The sequence below is a fragment of the Triturus cristatus genome, chromosome 1_2, assembly GCF_964204655.1.
Source record: "Triturus cristatus chromosome 1_2, aTriCri1.1, whole genome shotgun sequence".
In the NCBI taxonomy this organism is placed as follows: domain Eukaryota; kingdom Metazoa; phylum Chordata; class Amphibia; order Caudata; family Salamandridae; genus Triturus; species Triturus cristatus.
This window is the reverse complement of record NC_140580.1, coordinates 563,546,023-563,566,802: the sequence shown is the minus strand read 5'-3', so window position 1 is coordinate 563,566,802 and position 20,780 is coordinate 563,546,023. Positions and strand designations below refer to the sequence as shown.

At 41.2% G+C, this 20,780-nt stretch overlaps 1 long non-coding RNA gene across 2 annotated transcripts in view; it reads right to left on the bottom strand.

Annotated features, from left to right (window-relative positions):
* Positions 1–20,780, bottom strand: part of LOC146867632 (uncharacterized) — a 607,657-nt gene that overhangs the window by 342,975 nt on the left and 243,902 nt on the right. For both annotated transcript variants that reach the window (XR_014961797.1, XR_014961796.1), the window contains one exon: positions 3,812–3,908. This is a non-coding gene — a long non-coding RNA (uncharacterized LOC146867632). The remainder of the gene's footprint in view (positions 1–3,811; positions 3,909–20,780) is intronic.

Genomic DNA, 20,780 nt, shown 5'->3' with positions numbered 1-20,780 from the left:
TGTTTAATAAAATATTTGGTTAGCAATAACAATAATTGTGGTCACATTGCTGTACTTTGAAAGCATCTCTGTGTGCACTGAAGGAACTTTCACAACATTCATTGTAATGCGACAGACAGGCCTCCAAGCAGGCACGTGAACGTGGGAACAACACTCAAGTTTTAGAGCTGATCATTAAGCGGCAACCAGCATTCTGCTTTTCAAATGATGATTGTAACGCTTCCACCTCGGTGTCTGTCAGTCAGCAACATTCAAATTATGGCCAAATGCCACCTAAGTCAGTATTAATTACTGACAACGGACATTCGTTAAAAATAGGTCCCTGTCTTTGGATTCCCAGGTAGGTGCTATTACCTCCCATAAAAGGGAGCATCTGGAAGAGATATAAAACCCATGTTGGAATATTAATTTATATAACAATGATTCCTTCCAGCCAAGACAGATGTATTTTAGGTACAGAAGGAGCGATTTATATGCTCTCGAAGGGGGGGCCTCCCCGAGTGGCTTCACCAGGGCAGAGGGCCCTCCCAGTATCCACCTGCGATGGTCACTCTGTGAGCTATGGCCTGGACTGCAGATCCTCTTGGTGAGCAGCAAAGTCTGGGAACACCACCTACGGTTTACCCCAGTACCAGTCCTCCCATCAGCAACTCACTTGTGCCTGGGCGCCTGTTGCGATTGTCTCGTACCCTCCCCTCCCCACGCCCCACCCACCACTCACACACCTGGGGCCTCTGCGTCACGCTTCTTCTTCCTGCAGAGGCGCCATCTTGTATACCCACTTTTGAGGGCCCATGCCAATGACGTGGTTCGTGCGTAGCTTTAAATGTTTTCTGGGACCGCTTTATTATACGCTTCTGTGATGCACTTTAATGTGCTTTTGCAGAATTATGTGAATTTTATGTGCACAAAATTACATGAAATGCGAATAGTGTCCTCGGATCAGTTTTGAAGTTTGGACCCTTTTGCACAAAAAAAAAGAAGCATGAAACACAAGGGCATATTTACAACACGATGGCAAAGCATTGCGTTAAGTAAAAATTGCTAACGCCACGCTTTGGCATTCTGAAAACGCAGGGATGCGCTGTACTCACAAGAATGCAGCGCACCCCTGTAGTTCCCTAGCGCTAAATCTAGCTGCCTAGTGCCAACACAGACACTGTGTTGGGGGAATCATTGTTTATGTGTAAGAAAGGGGCCCCTTCCTGCACATAAACTATCCAGAATGCCGATTTGAAACTCCCATGTGTGCTGCGCAGCACACACATAGAAGTTGCAAATCGCCATTTGTTTAATGATTGTTTATGGTTTATGTGCAGGAAGGGGCACCTTCCTGCACATACTAAATCATTCATGGTGATTTGCTGTTTCGGCATCTGCTGCACAATGCAGCACACATAGAAACAGCAAAAACAAGGAGAAATTAACCACTTCTCCTCGTTTCGCCATGTTAAGACGAGGTTTTCCCTGGTCTTAATTTTGGCACTGCCTCCTAATTACGCCACCCTTGTAAAAAAGGTGCAGCATCAAAGCAATGGGTGTTGTGGCGGAACACCAACAGCAACACCCATTGCCCAACCCTTTCATGCTAATTGTAGCGTGAAAGAGGCTCTTATTTACAAAGCGGCGTTAAGCCATGTTAACTGGCTTAACGCCACCTTGTTAATGAGGTGAAGGGATGATTGCCACAGGAACGTTGCAAAAAGTGACATTCCTATGGCGATAGGGGCTTGTAAATATGCCCCACAATTGCTGTAAAGAACAAACACTCGTATTCTGATTGTTTGTGTTGTTCCTGCACTTTTGCTGCAAACTGTGGCATAATTATGCTGCTTGTAATAACATTTGGAAATTTTACATAACAAGAGTAATGCAGAATTTCCAAAATCAAACAATTAGGTCTAGTTTGGCAGCAATGTTGGGAAAACATATAGAGATGGTTGGAAATCTCACTTACAGGTGACTTCTCAGTTCTGCGTCATAACTTACAACAGCAAAATGGATTTTGTGCTCCAAGGTTGGTTTGCGCTGCCATCTGTGGTGCAATCCAACATGAAACGCCTACACCAACATATAGTAAGCGTGAGCTTTGAATCACCAGAACTGGAGAACCTTTCTTGAAAAATGGGCAGGACTTTGAAGTTCAAAAGTTATGCTCTTTAACTGACCAGGAGAGCATCACTCCTAGTTGAGTTCCCTTCAAATACGTTTTGATCCATGTCATCTGTAATGTTTGCCATACACAGCATAAAGAGGCGAACTGCCAATTCCAGGTAGCCATCTTGAGTGTCTATAGTGTCAGACAGGAGTAGAACTCAAACCTCTAAATGTTTTATAAGATGTTGAAAAGTTTGCATGTAAAAAAGCTGAACAAGCGAATATATCTGGCATTGGCAAGTATGCACCTTTTAATAATTTATTTTGCATACAGATGAAAGATTAAATAAATGACCAAATATATATAATAAAGGAGAGATTTAGCAGCTCAGGCACACCAGCCCTAGCCCTGAAGTGCATTTCTTTCTGGTAGTTGTGCAGAAATGACGAAGCAAAATACAGTCAGAGTGCAAGGCAGTCACTGGAGGACATGGGTTGACCCGTGTCCCATGCTGTATGCTGTGATGGATGGAAGAAAAATGTGACTATTACAGTGGTAGTAGTAGGTATTATCAGGTTCCACATCAATATCTAGTGACATGAAAACAGATTATTGCAATACTGTAGATGGGTACTCACAAATAATGTGGCTTGCTACCAGAAGGTGCAACAAAGAACTAAACCAAAGCACAGTTCCTAAAAATATACACTAGAGTTTGTATCGCACCAGGCTTAGTTTTATGTAATAATTTGTATGAAGTATATTTATATGGATCTCAACGGTCAAAATAGCCGTTTGTTGCTATTTAATTTGATCTTCTTTAGTACAATTTAACAATAGTTCAGTGTTTGGACAATGCACAGTTCATTAGTAATCATAGAAACAGCAGACAACACATGTTTCTTTCATTACATCGGATTTTCTCAAGACATCAGATTTGTAGTAAGACTCAGATGCGTCTTCTTTGTTAATGGAGTCAGTTGCCAATCACAATCGGTCTGGATGATCACTTACAGCGTAGTACCAATGTTTGCTGTATATTATAATGTTGACGTATGGTAAGTATTAAGAAAATATGTGTGCACTATCTCACTAATAGTAGGGTGCCTAGACTTAATTTATAAACTTAGACCCTTATGTACAAATATTCCATTTAAGGAATCGTAAATTGCAACAAATAACGCGTCACAATTTGTGATTCCTTAAATGAAATGTACAAAATGGATTTGTTAGAAGTATTCACAATTTGGGCACCGACCTCTAACGAATCCATGGTTAGTTTCAGATCCAATCTAAGTACTAATAAGTTGGTTGTCGAAATACCTATCTGTTGTGGGTCGCACTTCAGCCTACCTTATTAATACGCATGTGATCGGTCGTACATTACTACCCATTACGTTTGGCTGCAAACACAGGTATAATTGCCTACTAGGGTCCACAGACCACCATGTCTGTGATTGCTTTTAAACAAAGCAATCTTTTTTTTTTAATACAACCTGCGCTCCTTAAAGGAAAACTGGATGCATTTATAAGAGAAAAAATAGGGACACTTCTGTACTTCAATCATGGATTTTTCTTTACTACTGCACAGTATGGAAATTAGGGGTCCCTATCCAAAGCTTGGTTTAAGGCCCATGGTGCTTCTGATTTGCAACTGTATGCAAGAATACAGAAACAGCTTTAGCACAAGCTGTTTTGAAAATAGCTACTTACTATATTGAACTGTAGGTTCGCTGAGTGAGGACCGTCTTAAGCAGGAATCCTACACCACTCATCTTCTGTCACTTCCTTCAAAAAACAAACATTGCAGCTGAAAAACAAAATTATCAAACGTTGAGTACAGATCGAGAAAAAAGTAAAGAGAAAAAGTGGAGGGGCAAACAACAAATTGCTTAAATGTGAAAAAAATTACTTTCATTAAATAAAAGAGCATTGCGTAATTAGTCTGAATTCTTAAGTAACATAATTTTAGTGTCTTAGACAAATTAAGAAGCATTTTATTCAGTGGTAGTTGGATAAGGAAAGCACACAACTTATCAAAGTCTTATAACAACAGGCATTTATTTCATTGCAGCACTGAATCGGAGTTATTCAAATTAGGACCCCCGCTGTCAAACATCAGACCTACGCTTGTATGCTTCTTTTATGCTCTGAGTAGATTTCCAACTTTTTGGCAATTGTTATGTTATGTAAGTAGAAGTCTGTAAATCCAAAAGTGTAGGTAAGTGATGAGTCCAAATAGCACGGCAAACATTTGTTCCTGCCCGAGAGATTTACTGCTAATGCGGCATCGTGAAGAGTGGACTTATCAATGGTCCTGACTCACTGAATACAGAGCTCGTCTTAAATGGTCCAAAATGATTAACATGTGACTCAAGATACGAACAAGTTTTTATAGAACATATAACGGCTGCTATTTGGACTCCTCACTTACCTAGACTTTTGGATTTACAGATTTCTACTTACATTCCATTGGAAATTCTGGCATATATATTTTTTGTACGAATTGTAGGATACTGAACATATGCCTTGAATTTAAGCCTTGAGAACGTCCAGGAGGACGAAACGCGCGTTGGCTGCTGCTTTTTGTCTGTAATGGAATTAATTAAAATATCAACAGTGACCTGACTCATCATTTCTGGTGAACTTCTTCAAATGAAACAGTATGATTACTTGCAAAGGATAAGAGTAACTCAAGAGTGGTGTGCTTTGGTGCATTTGTTGGACTTTGGATGTAGACTGCTTTCACAGTTCTAGTAGATCTATACCCAAGTGGGCAGGTATTGTGACACCATGAGAGCACCCCTATGACATGTGATTGATTTGAAACTGGTAAAAAATTATAATACCGTAAAAGAATAGATGTGCAGATCAAATAGCATACCCACAATAATTGTATGTTTATCTAACAAGATCCATGCCTGATTTTCTGTACGGCCCTAGGCGAGATAAATTATACGGGCCGAAGCTGGACACTGTCTGCAATGCAGGTTGCCAGACTAGAGGTGGGTGAGACACTTAAGGCTGAGTCAGAAGTCTGCCTATGGCTTAGCTTGAGGTTATCTTGGACTCTAAAGTAAGGGTGGGCGGAGTTTGAGGAGTTGCACTCTGCAGAATTCCGCGTAGTTGCATAAAAAAATTCTGTGGAATCCACGGAGACCCGCTTTGCCCTATGAGGGACTGAAATCAAGGACTGCTCATGATAAGGGAGAGGAGGGTCAAAGAGGCATCAAAACATAACCCATTTAATGAGAAAACTCCATAATATATTGCACTGAAAACAGTCCTCAAAACATAGTCCACTGTAGCGTGAATTGCCTCAAGCATGCTGTACAGTGAACCATCAACACATATTTCACTATGAAGGGAACTCCGGGTATTCCCCTGTCATGCCCCCAAAATATACTACAGGGCATCGAGGTACAAGAAAATATGACCCACTTAAACATGTAATGTCCTAAAATGTACATAACACGGTGACATACTTTAAAATTTGCCACAATGAATGAGATCAAACACAACATGCACCCACTTCAATTGACAGGGAGTCTGAAATTATCCTTGTTTTAATGAAGGAGATGTTGCTCACAATATCCTCCAGTGGAAGAAGGCCTTTTAGCCCGGAATAAGTCGGGCATGAAAATGTCGCTGCAAACAAAAAAGTACTCTGCCATTCCTATACAGAATTGTGTACCCAAATATATTACCCACAAACTCCCACGTGACTAAACATCCCCTATATGTACTGTACCCCAAAATATGCTTCCCCAGAGCCCGGCTTCAGCCAGGTCACCAACGGGCTGCGCATGAACTGCTCCAGCACCGGGGTGAAGATCCCGCTCTCCGTTTTCTGCGCTGTCCTGCTGTAGGCAGCTGGGAAGGGAAGGAACGGCCGGGGCTGGGTGCTGAGCACAGGAAGCAGCTGCACGTCCATCTAGTGCACTGTGGGGGAGGGTGCGAGTACCCGCTACTTGGGGTACGCCGCGCCCCTCCTCCTCCCCAGGATGTGTTGTCTGGCGGCAGCGATCACTGATTGGGTGCCAGAGGTGCGTGTGGGAGAGGAAGGGCAGTCAGTGGGGAGTCCTCTGCACATCCTACTGCAGGGACAAGAATGTGTGCAAGTGATAGAGTGCAGCCAGCACGCCCTATGGAAACTCCACGCTGAGACGGCCTTCTGCGGAAAAAAGGGGGCCAGTATTCTGCATGTACTAGGAAAATGGTAACAAATTGTAGGGGTGGGCGGTGGGGACAAACTCCACTTTGCAGCGGGATCGTAGTTTCTGTTTTTGACAAAACTCCGCTCTACCAGCGGAGCATGGAGTTAGCAAAACTCTGCAAACTCCATAAGCGAAGTGGAGCTCTCCACTGATGGAGCAAGGACTCATATAAAAGAGACTTGCTCGGATGCAATCCTCTCAGAAACTCGTAACACCGTAATAATTGTGTTTGTAAGTACTAACGTGCATTACAGTTCCCACACTTAAATCTAGGGGATGCTTGCATATGTGTTTTACTAACAAGTAACCCGAGTGACACTAAAGATGGCTGCTAAATGCGGGATTCCATTTGCGCATGTGTCTACTGCATCTATGTAGTATGACGTCCTATCGCTTGGAGGGAAATCTTTGCAGCTGCGCAGTTGCTTCCAATATGGCAGCTTGAAACCCATATGATAATGTGCATGCTTTGCTGAAACGAAACTATGCAAGTTTACAAAAATGCTAATGCAAAAGAATTTTATAAGTAAATGGGATTAGAGTAGAGATAGGTGGTATACAGTGAAATCATTTATTTTTGATTTTAATATTCTTTTTCTTTGATCTCTCTATTAGTTCGTATTTAGACCTTCGAGTGGGACTGAAGCTTGTACACCATGTGACTGTCTCACATGTGCTGTAATAACAAGCCAGGAGCCGCAATGCAAATCCTTGAATGCCATCCAAAAGAAAAGAGCAACATACTCTGGGAACCAGCATGATGTCCTGTGAGAGGAAAGGATTATATACAAACTTGCATACATTGTTTTGATTAAGATGTGAATACGGGTGGGAAATAAAACTTGGGTAAATAAATTGATGGGCGGGAACATCGAACAATCAGCTTTAGAAAAATATTAAAACTTAGCATGGTGTGATGATCATCCCCCCTTGCTTGTCCAATCAGAATTAGGAGTTTCATAAAGTTGAAACATTTAGGGGTGGTGTTTAACATTAGAAAAGTATAATTGAGGTAGTTTAGTTAGTTAGACACGAGCTCGAGATGCAAAGATGCTGGGAGACCGAGATGCTGTCCGAGAATTGAGCAGAGCCTAAAGCAGAACCGAACTTCAGAACTCAGAGCCAAAGTTAAATTAGAAGAACATCGCGGAAGAATCGAGGAGGGAAATAGGTAAAGAGCTAGAAGAAGATCGGGGAGAAAGAGAGTATCAGAGAGGGGTGTGACACAGGCGTTGGATCTAGAAGAGGTCACCTATCCTGAATCCTGTCCTGAACCTTTGTCTCCTGACCTGTCCCAGGGGACCCATTCCAGCTCCTAGGCCAAGGGGTTGGTTTCCACACCATCCTAGGTAACTATCATTCTGTGTAGTATGCCATTGTACTGCTCTCTCCGTTTCTCCCTTTTCAGGTGCTGTCATCTTTATAACTTAGTCTAAAGTTTTCTGACTTAATTTGATTTTCCTCCTTGGAGAAAACGGTGTTCGAGTTGTACTTTGTATTCTTTGGTTCACATGAAATTAACCAGATAAACATTTAAAACTCTCCTGAGTCTGTGGTAATTTAAAGTATTATCTTCTAATGACATTTTACCTACAAAGCTAATAACTAGGTCCACTGACCAGAGGAAAATATATACGGACAGAAGGGTTGGTAAGAATTGGTGAGGTAAATTCATCTTGCAGGTATAATCACAATAAATTGACCCCAGCGGTACTTACTAGCTTATGTTTGAATGTTTATGGGCCCAGGTGAGTATGTGGATTGTCAGTATCTCTAGCTGGTAACCCGCTGGATCAGTTTTTTTGGTAGCAGAGCTATGGTTAGTTTTAGCTACTTAGGTAAATATTGAGATTTGAATTATTAATTATGTATTAACAAACACGTTTGTATCTTGTTCTATGTTGTCTGGAAATTCCCGGGAATATTGAATAGTGGCAGTGAGGTTACTCGTTTGCTAAAAGTAGTGCTGAAAAGCTATGCAAGGCTGACAGTGCTGAGTTAGGGATTCATTTGTATAAAAGTGAGAGTGATTGATAGCAAAGAGTTCTCTGGTGAAACTTTGGTCTTATATCACCTAGAAAGGGTAATACCGAAGGAGTAGCAGGTTCATCGGTGCTTGAGTGAAGAGTAAGCGAAAAGGTTTTACTCGTAGTGTGTGAAGAGTAAGGGGAAGAGTTTTACTCGCAGCAAATATAAATCGATTTTCGTATTTTAGCAGAAGCAAACAGAGTAGCGAATGTTTCTAAGTTGTCATTTAATGAATTTTGTATATAAATTGTAAGAAAAATAAGTCATTTGTGTTACCTTGTACAGGAGGGGTCAGTTGCGGGTGCTGCACTGACGTCACAGAGGGCCGCGCTGGGATTGGTTGGAACAGCGGGCGTGTGACTGACACAAATTTGTAAAGGAGGGGTCAGCAGTAAGGAGTGATACTGACGTCACAAAAAGACACGCTAGTATTGGCTAAACGCATAGCGTGGAATAGAATTGTATTGGTTGGAAAAATAGAAGCAGCGCTGGTATTGGTCAATTATTAAAGTAAAAGCTAACATTTGATTGGCTAGAAAAATAGAAACCATAATAATAATTGATAGTGGGCTTTGTATGTGGAGACACGATCCAACTTTAATAGGGAATTGCCCAGATAGAAGGTATTTAGGATTTGCCAGAGATCAATATATAAAAGGATCGACAACAAAAATGAACGGAGAAAAGAGAAAGATGACATTATGTAGAAAATTTAAAATTATTTTAAAAAGGATAAAACCATTAAGACTAGAAAGGGAATTCTTATCCCTCCCCCGAAAACACCCGCATCATACATGATGATGGAAAGAGACTGCTAGCTTTCCCAGAACATGGTACATTTAATGGAAGAATTCTACATAATCTGAGATTAAGAATGAATGAATTAGAGCCCAGACCAAGATTAACACAATATGAAGCTCTAGTAGAATGGGTGACTGAAGCATTTGAACGCGATAGATCCAGAAGTAGCAGAAGCTGTAGAGGGTTTTATCCTAGACTACCACGCGAATCACAAGATAATCAGATGAAACAATAGAGACAAGCAATGGTGACAGAAGGATTATATCCTGTACTAATGGCTGAGGAACAGTAAGGAGGCAAGTGCACAGAGAAAACCAAACATTTAACGATGACAGGTAGTGTAGAATTAGATGATGATGATTGTATGGAGGATATTCTAATGAAAAACCCTCCGTCATACCAAGATGGATCCAGTAGAACTACTAGTGCCCCGGTTTTAGGAACGCCATTGGTTCCACAAGTTATACATGAATGGAAGGTTACTTCAGGAAAAAGAAAAAGAGGCAATAAATAAGAATAGAGAAGAATTAATACAGAAAATAACCCAATTGAGTACCCATCCAGAAGCATTAACCATACCAGTGACTATAGGTCCGGTTGTTCCATTGTATGGGGATAAGGCGATCTGCCCCAAGCCTCCAGTTATGTCCACACCTGTAATTGAACCCAGAAAAGAGAATATAATAATTGATGATCAAGGCAGTGAATGTGAGTCCGTGAAATCATTAATGGATTTACCAATAAAAGGTCAGATAAATGAGACCCGAGAAGAGTTACACCTAGTAGTTCAAAAGAAGTACAAATAGAAACTATTCTATTATTGAGATGTACATGTTCCATGGACCAGACAGGATATTTTGTCATTTACTAATGATTTCACGAAGTTAAGAGAAAAGCCAGTTGAATGGTATCAGCAAGTTGAAAGATTTGTGAAGGTTTCTAAAGTATTGTTAAAAGATTTGGATGGTTTATTTGACATAGTGGTACCTGCTGATTTATGGACAGAATGTAAAATTACTGTTGATTGGCCTAGTGATGAATACCCGAAAGATGCGAAAACAGGAGCCCCTTCAGAAGAGGTCATGCAGAAATATCACCAAGTGATCACTTTCTTAAAAGGGAAAACTCCTCCAAAAGAAACAGATTGGGTAAAGATAGACAGAACGACCCAAGATAGAAATGAGTCAGTACATACTTATTATGAACGACTGTTGCAAGTGTTTAAGCCGTATAGCGTATTTGAGAATATCGGAGATAAAGATATGGAACATTTTGTGTATCGATTTGTGACAGGATTAATCCCAGAAATTGGAGATATGATTCATCAACACATGTTGTGTTGGCAAGCAAGGCCAATAGACGATATTCTTAAATATGCAAAGTACGGCAGAGACGAAATTGACAATAGAAGTTAGAAGAAAAGGTGATGTGGGCCCAAGTAAAATTAGCAGAACAGCAGGATCTCCAACTAAACAGTCAGACAGGAAATCAAGGAAAGGGGCAAGGCAAAGGTGAAAGTAATGGGGGAAAACAAAAGGGAAGAATGAGTAGAGAGGAGGCAAAGAAAAAAATTCCCTGTCATGGGTGCGGAAAATTGGGGCATTGGAAAAGTCATCCAGTGTAAAAATATTCAGAATAATAATGGCCCGAATCAAAATTTAAATCCATAGACGCAGAATGAGGTGATAATGAGTCAACCACAGCAGGTTGTAAATCTACAGAGTCAGTTGCCACCTGTCCCTATGCCAAATTTTGTGAACCAGGCCAAGTACAGACGGACACCGGATTTCAAGGAGGAAGTGGTAAGAAAAAATCAGTAACATCACAATTTCTTTTACAGGATTCTTATTTTGAAGACAGCGACCAATGGCGGTGCCTGAGGGGGGAGGAAAAGGAGTGCGTACTTGGCGCATCCTTACCGGTAGATCAGTCAGGTCCATATATTGACGGTAAAGTAGAAGGAAAAGATATTACCTTTTTGTTGGACACTGGTGATACCCGTTCTACTGTAAGAACAGCAGACATTCCAAACCTACCCCTCTCGGGAGAGGCGATCCAAGTAGTGGGTATTCCAAACAAACAGATAAGAACTCCTATTACAGAACCAATGGAGGTACGCATTGGCAATTTCAGGGAAATGCACAAATTTGTGGTGTGTGACTCCAGTCCCGTAAATTTATTAGGAAGAGATCTACTGTGCAAAATGAATTGCACAATATTTTGCACACCGGACGGTTTTGCAATTGAAACCCCAGATGAAGACGAGTCTATAAAATCATGTTAGCTGAACAAGGCCCAGAGGTAGACGAGATGTATTCTTTGATGACAAAAGACGATTTACCAAATTGACAGTAAATCCAGATGTGTGGGATTTTACACGAAAAGAAGTAGGGCTAATGGCAAATGTAGACCCAGTAAAAGTAACCGTGAAGGAAGGTGCAGTTTATCCAAACACGACAATATAAAATGAGTCCAGAAGTTAAAGATGGTGTTACAACAGAAATTGATCGAACGATTGAACAAGGCATTCTAAAAGAAATAATGAGCAGTCCATGCAATTCACCTATAATTGGCATTAAGAAACTCAGCGGGAAATATAAAATAGTTCAAGATTTAAGAAAGATTAACAAGATTGTTGTACCTTGTTGCCCTGTAGTGCCAAATCCACCAGTAATTTTGTACCAGATACCATGGAAGGCAGGATGGTTTATAGTAATCGATTTATGCCATGCCTTTTTCTCCATTCCATTACACCCAGACACCCAGTATCTCTTTTCTTTTAAGTTCGAGGACCGTATTTTAGTCTGGAATAGTGTTCCCCAAGGGTGTAATGAAAGTCCTTCGATTTTTAATCAAATATTGAAAAAGTGTTTAGAGACCTTAGTGATGCTCAGAAAGTCAGTACTGGTACAGTATATTGATGACTTGTTAGTCGCGTCTAAGACAAGAGATGACTGTGTTACTGATTCAATTGCCTTGTTAAATCATTTGGCTAATGGTGGACATAAAGTGTCCCCTGAAAAAGTGCAGTTTTGCAGACCCGGAGTCAAATATCTTGGACACCAATTAGAACGTGGAGTAAGGAAAGTGACCCCGAAAGAATAGAAATAATAAGACAAATGAAATTGCCGCAAACCCAGAGAGAAATAAGAATGTTCCTTTGAGTTGTGGGATACTGTAGGCAGTGGATTGTAGGGGTTTCCTTGCTAGCCAAACCCCTAATACAAATGACCAAGAAACAAGCAAAAGATCCAATAGAATGGGATGATGAAACAATGGAAGCATTTGTAAAATTACTGAAGTGTCTGTGTGAAGCTCCTGCCTTATGTATGCCAGATTACTCGAAATAATTTGCACTGTTTTGTTGTGAAAGGAATAGTTGTGCACTTTTAGTTTTAACCCAGAAACATGGTTTGATGCGACGTCCAGTGGCATATTTTTCTGCTACTTTGGACCCTGTAGCCTCAGCTTTACCTGGTTGTTTAAAAGCAGTAGCTGCAACCTGCATAAGTCTAGAACAAAGCTAGTCAACTGTGATGGGGCATCCGGTAAAGGTGTATGTTCCACATTCAGTTGAGATTCTTTTAACGAGAACTCGAACGCAGTACCTTACTCCTAGTCAGATTACATGTATGAAAGTATCATATTAGGTGTTGAAAACGTGACAATAGTCAGGTGTACCGTATTGAATCCTGCCACCTTATTACCAGATGTATATGGAGAAGAGGTGAGAGATGAAGTCGAGCACGACTGTTTGGATGTGATTGAACTTTGCACCAAACCCCGTCCAGACATACAGGAAGAACCTTTGAAGAATGCTGAACATGAGCTATTTGTAGACGACTCATGTATGCGCTATGAGGAGGGAGGACTAAGTGCTGCTTACGCTTTGTGTACATTGGCTGGAATAGTCGAAGCATCCTATTTACCAGTAGTCAAATCTGCACAAGTAGCCAAATTGATAGCTTTGATTAAAGCATGTAAAATTGGAAAGTAACCATTTTTACTGATAGCCAATATGGTTACGGGGTTGTGCATGATTTTGGCCAGCTCTGGATGCAGAGGGATTTCTCGACTTCTTCAGGATCCCCAATTAAAAATGGAAAATTCGTGAAAGAACTGCTTGAAGCAATACAATTGCCAAAAGAAGAAGTGACAGTGGTCAAGTGTGCTGCACATCAGTTAGGAGATGACTATGTGACAGATGGTAATAGGTATGCTGACCAGGTTGCCCAATACTGTGCCAGAAATACATTTTGGGTAAACAAGAAAATTGAAACAAGTGGAATTAGCTGCCAACTTATGCTACTGTCAGGATTGGAAACATGGGAAGAAGTAAGACAGCTACAAGAGGAGGTAGAATTGAGGGAAAAGGAAGAATGGGTGAAAATAGGATGTAAAAAGAGGTCAGAAGAGGACGTGTGGGTTTACCTAGATGGTAGCCCAGTAATGCCAGACTGTATGCTTTCACAATTTGCTAGGATGTATCACGGAGACACCCACATAGGTAGAGATGCTATGATCAGACTTTTTAGACAGGAATGGTTTAACCCAATGTTTAGGAGTATAGCAGAGAGTCTATGCCAGAAATGCTTAATTTGTCAACAAATGAATCCAGGTCGAAAAACAGTGGTCAGCACGGGAAAAATTGGAAAAGCAGAAGGTCCATTTATAAGGCTACAATTAGATTTCATTTAGCTACCACCTTGCAGAGGTTTGAAGTACATACTTGTCATAGTTTGTTTTTTCTCACGGTGGGTGGAGGCATACCCCACTAGAAGAAATGACAGTATAACAGTTGCCAAAACTATTGTTGAGAGAACTGATTCCAAGGTTCAGTTTTCCAGTAACTTTGGAATCAGATAGAGGGTCTCATTTTAATAATGAAATAATTTGACTAATCTGTGAAGCATTTAAAATTGAACAAAAAATGCACTGTGCATATCGCCCAGAGGCTTCTGGAGTGGTAGAACAAATGAATGGCACTATAAAAACGAGACTGGCAAAGATATGTCCATCCACCCCACTGGAGTGGCCTGATGCTTTACCTCTTGTTCTGATGGGGCTCAGAAGCATTCCTAACAGGAATACAGGGTTGAGTCCCCATGAAATACTCATGGGAAGAGCAATGAGGCAAGCATGTATACCAGGACACAAACTGTTGAATGTATCTGATGACTTGGTATTGGACTATTGCAAAGAACTGGCTGACCTAGTGCATTCTATTACTCACCAGGTTGGAGAAGACGCAGTTGCCAGGCAGCCGAATCAAGCACATGATCTGAATCCTGGTGACTGGGTGGTGGTGAAGAATCACACTCGAGAGTCGTGCCTAGCACCCAGGTGGGAAATACCACATCAGTTTATATTAGTTAGAACAACAGCAGTGAAATGTGCAGGCTTGCCTAATTGGATTCATGCAAGCCATACTAAGAGAGTACCAGCACCTGACGAGGAAGGACCTCAACTGACTCAAACAGTTGAGGCTGCAAAAGGTTGTGCAGCTGAAGGATCTAGCATATCAGGACCTGAAGTAGCTGATCGAGAACAACCAAGCACAAGTCAGGATGACTGGATACCAGTGGCTGACATAACTGAAGTAATTGTAAGGACAAGAAGTCAAACGAGGTTAGAAAGACAGGAGCATAGTGAGGACCAGATAGGTATAGAAGAACAAGCTCAGGTAGGTAAAAATACAATTGTTGGAGAACCTGAGCAGGATCAGATAAGGAGAGAACAATCTACTCAGACAGAGGTGGATGAAGCCATACATGAGTCTGAGAAGGGACAGATCGGTCTAGAACATGTTCAGGCTGCAGAAACTCAAAGAGCAGTAAGACCTGAGCAGGACCAGATAGGAGAAGAAGAACAAGTTCATGTAGAAGAAGAAGAGAAAATCGAAATAAAACCTGAACAGGTTCAAACCAGGGAAGAACGCATCCAGGCAGAAAATTACATTACAAGAATAAGCCCTGGACAGGGTCAGACAGAGAGGGTTTCTGAAAACGAAAACGATCAGATTGTGCCACAACTTAATGAAAATAAAAGAACACTCGAAGACAGTGACATTGCAGTGCAAGCAAAAAGTGTCAGAAGAGGTGATAACTGGCCAGATGGTGTGAAAAGGTTAAAATATCACTTCAAAACAATTAATGAAGAACCTGACCAGGTAAACGAAATTTCTAGTCAGTCTGGGACGTCTACTGAAAAACCAAGACAAAGAAGTCAAAGATTAAAAGTATTGAACAATAAGTTCAAAGGTCCTGAATGCACATATGTGGTTCTTGAAGAATTCAAGAGTCTAAATCTAAATGAAGAAAGTGATGAAGAAATAAATGCAGAACAGATTATCGAAGAAGTAAGACCAACCTGAAAATTCTCCAAGTTTATATTTCAAAAATAATTCGAAATAAAGAAGAGAAATCTTCTTAGTCCAAAATGGCTGATGATAGGGCTGCTGGAAAACCGAAACGAAATTATTTACAAAGGTGTTGTAGAATATGCATATGTAGTATATTTTTAGTGCTTATAATTTGGTTAGTACTAACAATAGCCATCCCTTATTTGATGGTTACAAAAAAAAGAATAACACAAGCACGTATGAAAGGGTAACTAACATGAAAGGAGATAGAGTAGCATTAGAAGCACCAAATGAGTTTAAGACTAAAAGAGACAGGGTAGATTTAGAAGCACCAGATGAGTTAGATGTACACCACACTGTGACAAATAATGACACTGCTTTAAATGTATTCCCCAAATTATTAGTGCAAGATGTAGACACCATGGAAGTTAGTGATTGCTATGTGTGTATGAAATTACCCGCATCAGTAGCAGAAGGTGCAACATATCATCATATTCCCTTAACATATGGTTTTTTTAGTAGTATTTAGCTAGTCTGTTTTATAGAACAGTAAAGTTACAATATTATTATTCTAATATAGATGTGATTTTTTCTGAGGTTCCTATGCGAACGAGCATGAACCCAGTTCTTAGTATATATAGATTTAATAACTATGAAAAGATTAGATATAGCTGAAGCATACAAGCACAATTTAACATGTAAATTACGCGAAGAAGAAAAGATTTTTTTGAATTTAGTTGAGCAAAGGAGACAGGATTTCCAAAGAAGAGCTTCTGAACCGAAACCTCATATACCTCAGTGGGCTGAGAAGGAAGATATTTACACAGCTGGCAAGACTCATGCTGCTATGTCCCTGGACTTTGAAAAGAAAGGGAAAATCAGCTTCCATAGATTAAAGACTGACTATACCAATGCATTTATTGGTTCCAGTGAATGTGAACATAATTTTTTTTGTAATTGGGGGATGGGGATTAAAAGGTGGAACAGATCCAGTAGTTCCTGGAGTTTATTACGTGTGTGGCAACAACGTCTATTTCAGGCTGCCTGATCATTGGTACGGGAGTTGCTATTTTGGAATAGTATTCCCAAAGGTGTACCATGTGAAAAGAATCACTGGAAGCAATGAAGACGTAAAGGAACTAACATGTAAGAAGAGAGCTAGTTTTTCAGGGATAGTAGGTGATATACTCAGTGAATTGATACCTTCAGTGGTAGTAATTCTAAACTCATGTATAATTTGTCAGTTATCTACAGTGGTTGACTGTCTATCGACTGATACTGCTGGAGGGTTCTTTAATGATTAATACAGAAATGGCTGCAATTAGATCTATGGTTTTTCAAAATCCACTTGCTCTTGATATATTATTGGCAAAAGAGGACGGAGTCTGTAAAATGCTGAAAGCGCAAAACTGTTGCACTTACATTCCTGATAAAAGTATCGAAATTGGAGGATAAATTAAAAATATTACAAAAATGGAGGAAGATTTGAAACCACTGGAAGTTGACAATGTATGGAAGAAGTTAACAAATAGTATTGCTACCATAGGGGACTGGTTTTCTAACATAGGTAATAGTATTATTGGTCAAATAATACTGCCAATATTAGGAATAACACTATTAGTTTTAGCAATAATGACATGGTTTAAATGTTGTAAGAAGAGAAAGAGATATGCAGTGAACGAAAAGGAAAAGAAAAGAAAATACGATGAGATACAATTAGAAGAAATGAAAGGAGATCTATATAAAAAGATGAAGAATTTACAGTTCAATAACGAAAAAGAAAGAAATGAAAAGATTGAGGAAGGAATTGAGATGTGCTAAAGTTGGCATCTGATTTGGTGGTGGGAAATTAGTGATGGCATTAAATGCCATCAGAGAGGGGATTGATGAAGCAAGGACTCGTATAAAAGAGACTTGCTCAGATGCAATCCTCTCAAGTAACTCGTAACACCGTAATAATTGTGTTTGTAAGTACTAACGTGCATTACAGTTCACACATTTAAATCTAGGGGAAGCTTGCCTATGTGTTTTACTAGCAAGTTACCCGAGTGACACTAAAAATGGCTGCTGAACGCGGGATTCTATATTGCGCATGTGTCTACTGCATCTACGTAGTATGACGTCCTATCGCTTGGAGGGAAATCTTTGCAGCTGCGCACTTGCTTCCAATATGGCCACTTGAAACCCACATGATAATGCGCATGCTTTGCTGAAACTAAACTATGCAAGTTTACTAAAATGCTAATGTGAAAGATTTTCATAAGTAAATGGGATTGGATTAGAGTAGAGATCGGTGGTATATAGTGAAATCATTTATTTTTGATTTTAATATTCTTTTTCTTTGACCTCTCTATTAGTTCGTATTTAGGGCTTCAAGTGGGTCTGAAGCTTGTACACCATGTGACTGTCTCACGTGTGCAGTGACAACAAGCCAGGAGCCGCAATGCAAATCCTTGAATGCCATCCAAAAGAAAACAGCAACATACCCTGGGAACCAGCATGAAGTCCTGTGAGAGGAAAGGACTATATACAAACTTTCATACATTGTATGGATTAAGATGTGAATACGGGTGGGAAATAAAGCTTTGGAAAATAAATTGATGGGAGGGAACATCGAACAATCAGCTTTAGAAAAATATTAAAACTTAGCATGGTGTGATGATCATCCCCCCTTGCTTGTCCAATCAGAATTAGGAGTTTCATAAAGTTGAAATATTTAGGGGTATGTGTTTAACATTAGAAAAGTATAATTGAGGTAGTTTAGTTAGTTAGACACAAGCTTGAGATGCAGAGATGCTGACAGACCGAGATGCTGTCCGAGAATTGAGCAGATCCTAAAGCAGAACCGAACTTCAGAACTCAGAGCCAAATCTAAGTTAGAAGAACATCGCTGAAGAATGGAGGAGGGAAATAGGTAAAGAGCTAGAAGAAGATCGCGGAAGAATCAAGGAGGAAGAGAGTATCAGAGAGGGGTGCGACGCAGGTGTCGGATTCTAGAAGAGGTCACCTATCCTGTCCTGAATCCTGTCCTGAACCTTTGTCTCCAGACCTGTCCCAGGGGACCCATTCCAGCTCCTAGGCCAAGGGGTTGGTTTCCACACCATCCTAGGTAACTATAATTCTGTGTAGTATGTCATTGTACTGCTCTCTCTGTTTCTCCCTTTTCAGGTACTGTCATCATTATAACTTGGTCTAAAGTTTTGACTTAATTTGATTTTCGCAAATATAGTAAAGTTTGAATGCGCACAAGCCTATTGTTTGAGGATTGAAAAGTTGTCGCGTGCCACGGAGGTCTCACTCTCTGAACCTTGGATTGTTATCGTCTTAAATTCATTCATGCGTTCTCTACCATTAGAGAACGTCCCTCTGGACGCTGCGGTGTGTGAATCGCATAGGCGAGATTCAAATTCTTAAGTGAATAAGTCGAAAGGAGTGATTAAAGGCGTATGGTTGAAAGTTGAATTTGTTCTTTTTTTTTTTATAACTCTTTTTATTGAGATTATGCGAGACGTACAACATGAGCACAGTTCCGTCAAATCACTAACAGAAAGCACAACAGAACAAATCATACAATATAAGAAGGCGAAGAGGAGGAAGTTATGGTGTGGGGGGACTATCACTTTCAGGCTCCTCTGGCGGGGCACATATGTAACCACGGTATGCGTTCCGGGATGACCAGATCTTGGCCCACTTTCGGGGGCATCCCCTAGCTGCATAAACTGTCTTCTCTCTGAGCATACACCAATCAAGGTCTGTTTCCCAATCCGTAACCTTTGGAGCTTGCATGGCTCCCCAGAGTTGAGCAATGTTCCTTTTGGCAACCATGCAGCCCAGTGTGACCCATTGTATCGCATGTGAGCCCAGGTCAGTGGGTCCCCAGATGTTGAGGAGGCATCTTGGCGCTTCTGGGTGGATACGGAGTTTGAGTACCTGGCTCATAATGGTGTGAATGTCTTGCCAGTAGGCCTGTATAGGATCGCAATGCCAAATAATATGGGTGAACGTGCCCTGCTGTGTGCATCCCCTTTTGCAGTAACCATCGACTGAACTACCCATGTGTACCAATTGGGGCCCCGTGATGTAAACTTGGTGCAGGATTTTCAGCTGTACAAGTCGGAGACGCGCCGAAATGGCGACAGTTTTAGGGGAGGAAACCGCAGCCTGCCAAGTCGCGTCATCTAACTCTATGCCGTCTTTTACCCATTTCTCTCGCAAAAGTGTCAGCGGGTCGTCCATATTATTAATGAGTTTCCTATATGTTAAGGAGATGGCTCTGTCCGGCAATTAGCCGTCTAGCAGTCTGTCCTCCAGTGGTGCGTATTCAGGTGGGAGGGCACATGGGGCAGTGCTGCCGAGAGCGTGTGATGTATTTGCAAATAACGGAAACGCTCTGAGTCTGCCACGGTATATTGAAGTTGGAGGGAGGCAAAGGATTTAACCCCCCCTGAATCCCACAGATCCCCGACACTCGATATGCCAATCAGGTCCCATTTGTCAAATCCCCGAGTGTTGCCCAAGTACCCGAGTTTCTGTGAATCCCACAGGGGTGTGAACAAGGTCAGTTTGTTGGACCAGCCCATGGAGGCGGTCGCAGTGTGCCAAATGTGAACGGAGTGCTTAGTGGGGCCAGTGAGCGGGTACTTACTCGGTTTGGAGTAAAGGGCCCTTGTGAAGGCTCCGTTAGGAAGGAGGTGTCTATCCATATTGTATGCGGGGTCGTCCGGCCACCCGTAGGTGCAGTGGTTTATTGGTATTAAATGCGAGGCCCAATAGTATTTCCTAATGTCAGGCAATCCTATCCCCCCATCAAACCAGTTGAGGGTGAGTTTAAGAGCAATACGAGGCCTCCCATTCCATAGAAGGTCTCGCTGTAATCCCTCAATTTGTTGGAATTAAGAATTTGGTACTGGATCTGCGGCATTCTGAAGGGCATAAAGAAAGCGTGGCAATGACATCATTTTGAAAAGGGCCGCTTTGCCTAATAAGGAGAGGGGAAGTGACTTCCAGTTCGCGATATCATGCTTCAATCGCTGTATCGGGGGAACGAGGTTTCGGGTGAAGCGGAGGGTTTTGTCTAGTGAGATAAAAATACCGAGATATTTGAATCCATCCGGAGCCACCGGAATAGGACAATCTTGGGGTATTGGAGGGGCCCCACCGCTTAAGGCGTAGATGAGTGACTTCTGCCAGTTGACGCCGAACCCAGAATACCCACCAAAAATAGAAAGGATATCGAATACCGCGATAAGTGATCGTTTGGGAGAGGCGAGATACA